Genomic DNA, 6050 nt, shown 5'->3' with positions numbered 1-6050 from the left:
TCAGAGAAACTTCCTCCTAAATTTGGGTTTCCTCATTCATTTTTATTTCACCTCTTACTTTGAAAAGTAAGCATATTAAGATTTATTTTTTCTCACTATTGATAATTCCATTATTTGAAGTTCTCTGGGGTCTATATCTGCTGACTCTTATTTGTGGCTTCCTGTTTCCTCCTGTGTTTATTTCTGTTTTTGTTTGTTCTCTTTTAATGATCTCATTTAGGGTTGAACTTGATCATGAAACACTGCAGGACCCGAGTTAGGGATGTTTTGCACCATACTCTGCTTGTGTTTGATTCTGCTGGACCCCAGGGGTGCTGCCAAGCAGAGATTCCTTTATTAAGTTTTCTCTGGCTAGACAGGTGTTATCTGTTTCAACTCCAGATGCAGGTGAGAGCAGGCTTAGATTTAAACTTCTCAAGGAATACTCTATGTGGAGACATTTGCATCCAGGATTTCTGCAAAGTTCTCTTTGATGTTGGGTAGATTTTTCCAGCATGTAGTCCGTCTTTGAGATTCCTGGTTTAATGTGGGAGTTCAAGTTCAGCTCCAGTACTTTACAAGAGTTTCCCACTTCCCCTTTCTGCAGTGAACACACCAATTATAAGAAAACAAAACAGCCTTATTGTTGATAAGGAGAAAGTTTGAGTGGTCTAGACAGATCAAACCAGCTACACCATTTCCTTAAGCCATAGCCTAACCCAGAGCAGGCCCTAACTCTCTTCAATTCTATGAAGGCTGACAGAGGTGAAGAAGCTGCGGCAGTAGAGTCTGAAGCTAGTAGAGGTTGGTACATGAGGTTTAAGGGAAGAAGCTGTCTCTGTAACATCCAAGTGCAAGGTGCAGCAGCAAATGCTGTTGTGGAAGCTGCAGCAAGTCCTCCAGAAGATCTAGCTAAGATCATTAATGAGGGTGGTTACACAACAGATTGTTAAATGTAGACAAAACAAACAACAGATTGTTAATGTAGACAAAACAGCCTAGTATTGGACAAGGATGCCATCTAGGATTTTCATAGGAGAAATCAATGCCTGGCCTCAGAGTTACAAAGGATGTGCTGACACTCTTGTTATGGGCTTATGCAGCTGATGACTTCGAGTTGAGGGCAATCTCATTTATACTCTGAAAATCCTGGACCCCTTAAGAATTATGCTAAATCTACTCTGCCTGTGCTCTATAAATGAAACAAAACCTGGATAATAGCACATCTGTTTACAACATGGCTTACTGACTATTTTAAGCCAACTCTTGAGACCTATTGCTCAGAAAAAAAGATTCCTTTCAAAATATTGCTGCTCACTGACAATGTACCTGGTCACCAAGAGCTCTGATGGAGATGTACAGCGAGATGAATGTTTCTTTTTTTTAATGCCTGCTAACACAACATCCATTCTGCAGCCCATGAATCAAGGAGTCATTTTGACTTTCAAGTCTTATTATTTAAGAAATACATTTCATAAGGCTATAGCTGCCATGGATAGTGATTCCTCTGATGGATCCGGGCAAAATCAATTGAACTTTCTTGATGAACGGGAAAAGGTAAAAATATGCACATCAAACAAGGGTTTGGAACTCCTTGGTTGATTCCAGCCCTCATGGATGACTTTGAGGGGTCAAGACTTCAGTGGAGAAGTGGTGGAAATAGCAAGAGAACCAGAATGAGAGGCGGAGCCTGGGGCTGTGCCCGAATTGTTGCAGTCTCCTGATAAAACTTGAATGGATGAGGGATTGCTTCTTAGGGATGAGCAAAAGTTCTTTCTTGAGATGGAAACTACTCTTGGTAAAGATGCCATGAAGATTGTTGAAATGACCACAAAGGATTTGGAATATCACATAAATGGAGTTGATAAAACAGTGGAAGGGATGGACTCTAATTTTGGAAGAAGTTCTCCTGTGAGTAAAAATGCTGTCAAACAGCATCACATGCTACGGAGAAATCATTCATGAAAGGACGACTTGTTTCTTATGGCAAACTTCATGGTTGTCTTATTTTAAGAAATTGGCACAGCCACCCCAGCCTTTAGCAACGCACCCCCTCATCAGTTAGCAGCCACATGTCGAGGCAGGGCCTTCTACCAGCAAAAGGATTAGGACTCACTGGAAGTTCAGATGATGGTTAGCAATCTTTAGCAATAAAGTATTTAATTAAGGTATACACATTCTTCTTTTTCAGGTATGCTATTGCACGCTTAATAGACTATACTGTAAACATAACTCTTATATGCATGGGGAAACCAAAAAGTTCACTTGACTCACTTTATTGTGATACTCAATTCATGGCAGTGGTCAGGAACCAAACCTGCAGTATCTCTGAAGTATCCTGTACTTGAAGTTTTGTAATATAAATGCTGTTAGAAGAGAGGCTTGCATTTCTCTATTATCCAGTTACATTTCGTGAGTTGTCGGTATTACTACTGCTGCTGTTTTTCCTGTTTGGCTTTTGATTTTTATTTATTGCTAGTTGTATTGCAAAGATTAGAAAATAGTCAATATTCTTCCTGCTTTATACTTTTTTAAAAAAGTTTTTCTTTGTGCCATATTAGGCAGTTTTTTTAAAGTTATATTTTGCCATATTAGGCATTTTTTTTAAAAAAGTTATATTGAGAGGAGTGTGTTCTCTCTGTGATATACTTACTTTATTGTTAAGGTCCCCTAAATAACTATAATAATTATGTTTACCCACCTGAAATGTCAGCTTTCATAAGAGATTGTTACTTTCCCACCGTTTTTGTAAATTTCTCCTTCCTTGTCTTCAGATGTTACTTTATATGTGTCAGTATTTTATCTTTCAGTGCTAAAAGGTTGACTGAGAACAATCTTTTTTGTACATCGTAATCTTTATCCACACTTTAATGATGTAAATAGCATGTTCACCACTTTAATCTCAAATGTTTGTTATATTTTGGTTTAGCTTTTTAACTTCAGACTTCATTTAAATGTTATAGTTTATAATCACCATATTTTTATTCAGAATAATTTCCATCATGTAGGTTTCTGCCTTTAGGCAATACATTTAGTTTTACACATTTTGGGATTGTATAGAAATGGAATGATATTCATTTGTTCAACACCTTCTCTATGCCAGGTACTTGAGAGACTGAATATACAAGTGGACAATGGCCAGACCATATATAAATATAGAATTCTGACTCACAACCTACAGCTGTCTGCCCAGAAAATCAATCCTCTTGTCTCCGTTAACCATCCAGGAAGCCAGTCTTCTTACAAGTTAGACTTGGAAGTCAGACTTCTGTCTTCTATAACATTAGTTCAAAATGGCCGGGACTTGATTAATAACTGACCATTCCCTAATATATGCCTCCTCTTCCAACTCAGAACCAACCAGTAAAAAGTCCAAAATGCTCCCCTGACCAGTCACATACATGCCCTACTTCTAGTAAGCCCACCTTTAGCTTCCCATTGACAACAGTGTCCAATTAGGACACACCTGAAGTCTTCCCTTTTTCCATTATAAAGCTTTCCCACTGCTCTGCCTGGGAAATGCAGCAGTGATGGCTGACTACCTTGCTACAGCAAGCTCACAATGCATAGCCTTTGCTTGTTCTCATTGGTTTGGTTTTCATGTATTTCCATTTCCTGTTGTACCATGAGTACTAGATCAAAGAAAAAGAGAAAAGGCTGTCTTCCTGGAACTTACGTTCTAGTGGGGCAGCCATGGTAAGACACAGTAAAACATGGTAAGTTATAGAGAATATGTGAAGGTTATAGTGCCATACAAAAGAGCAGGGGAAGGGACATCGGGGCTTGGGGGCGGAGTTTGTGATTTCAAATAGAGCTGTCAGGGAAGGTTCTACTGAGAAGGTGACATTTGAGCAAAGACTGGAAGATGCTAAAGGAGTAAATCATATAGATGTAATGCCATGGGAGAAAGCCTTCCAGGCAGAAGGAACCTCAAAGCAAAGGCTCTGAGGCAAGAGTACGCATGGCAGGAAAGAAAAAAGCAGGAACTTGGGGGTGAACAAAGAGAGGGAGGGAAAGAGGAGGTGATAGGTCAGAGGCCTCAGGGTGGGGAGGGGGCAGATCATGGAGAGCTTTGCAGGTCATCAGAAGGACCTTGGCTTCTATATCAAGTAAGCTGAGAAAGAGGAGTGCAGGGTCTGACTTAGGTTTTAAAGAGACACCTTGGCTGTTGTGTTGAGAAAAATTAGGGTGACCACATAACCTGGCTTGTGCAAGACCGTCTTAGTTTATGCCTGTTGTCCTGGTGCCTTTCCCATTCAAAATGCCCTGATTGAGATGATGAAACACAGGATCACCCTGAGAGCAGACTACAAGGATGAAAGTAAAGACAGTAGAAAGCTGTCCACGGAGCCAATGGATTTCTAAATAGTCAGATGTGGCACATGGTAGACACGGGGGTGGGGTAGGGGATTGGGGAATGAAGTCAAAGATAACTCTGTTTCTTCCAAGTAATTAGGAAATGCAGTTTCATTAACTTAGGTGGAGAAACGGGGACCTAGTTTTTAGAAGAAGATGGCAGTTTGGTTTGGGAAATTCCACTTTCCAGTGGTCTGTTAGATAATCCCATGGAGGTGTAAAGCAGGCACTTGAACGAGCTTGGAGTTGAAGGGAGAAGGGCAGGGTAAGTGCACAAGTGTGTATTCTCCACACGTTGGGGACAATGCTCCATAAATACAGAGTTCCCTGTCCAAACAATACAGCAGAACTCTGCCAACTGCTCGTGTAAACTGAGAAGTCTGGGCTTAGGTTACCTTTCTTCCAGTAACCACTTCTTCTGTATTCTATTTTTGTGGGTTGTTTTGTTTTGTTTTTGTTGGTACTTGTTTTATGACAAGAGGGACAATAGGAGGAGGGAGGATTTATTTGCCTTTCTGGGACTGATTTTCCTCAGCTAGAACTCCTGCTCTCTGCCCTCTGGCACATAGCTCAGCCACACTGGCCTGGCCTTGAAGCTATGCGTGCAAGAATCTTGCTCTGCTGGAACTGCTCCTCCAGAAGATGCTGATTTGGGCATTCTTTGCCTTTTTTTATCCCATTTTTTTCTGAATTGCCTTGGATCATTTTGTGTTTAAAATCTCTTCATCTTCAGGAGTCAGTTTGGCCCCCTTGTCGCAGCCCGAGGGCAGTGCATAGTGGGACCCGAACCACTGTTGGGACACTGTGCTTCACCAGGGGCTTAGTGGGACCCGTTGGTTATTGGATGTGTTGTAGACCACCTCAGTAGTCCTTGTTTTGTGTGTACAACACTTGGATCCCCTGGATAAATCCCCGTGTCCAGCCTCAAGGCATGCTACTTCTTGTTGCTCCCCTGATACAGAGTGTGTATGTGACAGGGGCCACTTCGGGGTTGGCAATGGCGCACCCCAGCTCCTACTCCCTCTTCTCGTGCTGGGGCTGACGCTTGTGCCGGTTGTCCCGAAAGACGCCCATTACTCACTGCTGGCTGGGAAGGAGATGCTTTTAATTTTGAAGTATAATAACTCCGAATAGATTTGGGACAATATTTCTTAATTTTTCCCGGAAACCTGGAAACTCACTGGACCTTCAGATCAACTCCTGCTTCGTTTCTGAATTATTTTCTTCCAGTATATATTTGAATAATCTTTTTTTCTATTGCGATTATTTTCTCTTCAGGAAAGCAATGATTGATACAGTCGTCCTCTATGGTCTCTCTCCAGGTACTACTATACTTTAACTATTTTCATCTTAGTCAATTTTTTTTTTTAAACTTAAGCATTGTGATTTTTTTTTTTTTTCTCAAGCCTACCCTCATGCCACCGACCCTAGTATTGTGCTTTGGGTAACTCCTAGTCCTTTCATAGAGTTCATGTGATGTTAACATTCTTTTGCTCCACTAGTTGCCTTTCTGTTGTGTGTTACAGATTTATTTCCTGTTTCAGAGCATTCATGTTTTGTTTAATTTTCTCGACAAGGAAAAGCAGTTGTAATATACTATTTTCTTCACTATCTCTTGTGTTCCATGCCCCTTCTGTTCTCTCAGAGGTTTTGTGCTGGGTTGTTTCTCTTGCTTACTCATCTTTCAAAGTGGGCAATTCTATTTGAGTCCAAGA

The 6050-nt window shown here is 40.9% G+C and overlaps 1 pseudogene; it reads right to left on the bottom strand.

The window, feature by feature from the left end:
- Positions 1-256: 256 nt before the first annotated feature.
- Positions 257-5409, bottom strand: LOC112820395 (small ribosomal subunit protein eS8 pseudogene; annotated as a pseudogene).
- Between the last annotated feature and the right edge of the window lie 641 nt (positions 5410-6050).

Source organism: Callorhinus ursinus, unplaced genomic scaffold (assembly GCF_003265705.2).
Source record: "Callorhinus ursinus isolate GAN/ISIS: 27379988/994484 unplaced genomic scaffold, GSC_fseal_2.0 scaffold3, whole genome shotgun sequence".
NCBI classification, from domain to species: domain Eukaryota; kingdom Metazoa; phylum Chordata; class Mammalia; order Carnivora; family Otariidae; genus Callorhinus; species Callorhinus ursinus.
Note: the sequence above shows the minus strand (reverse complement) of the source record. Positions and strands in the feature narration are given on the sequence as shown.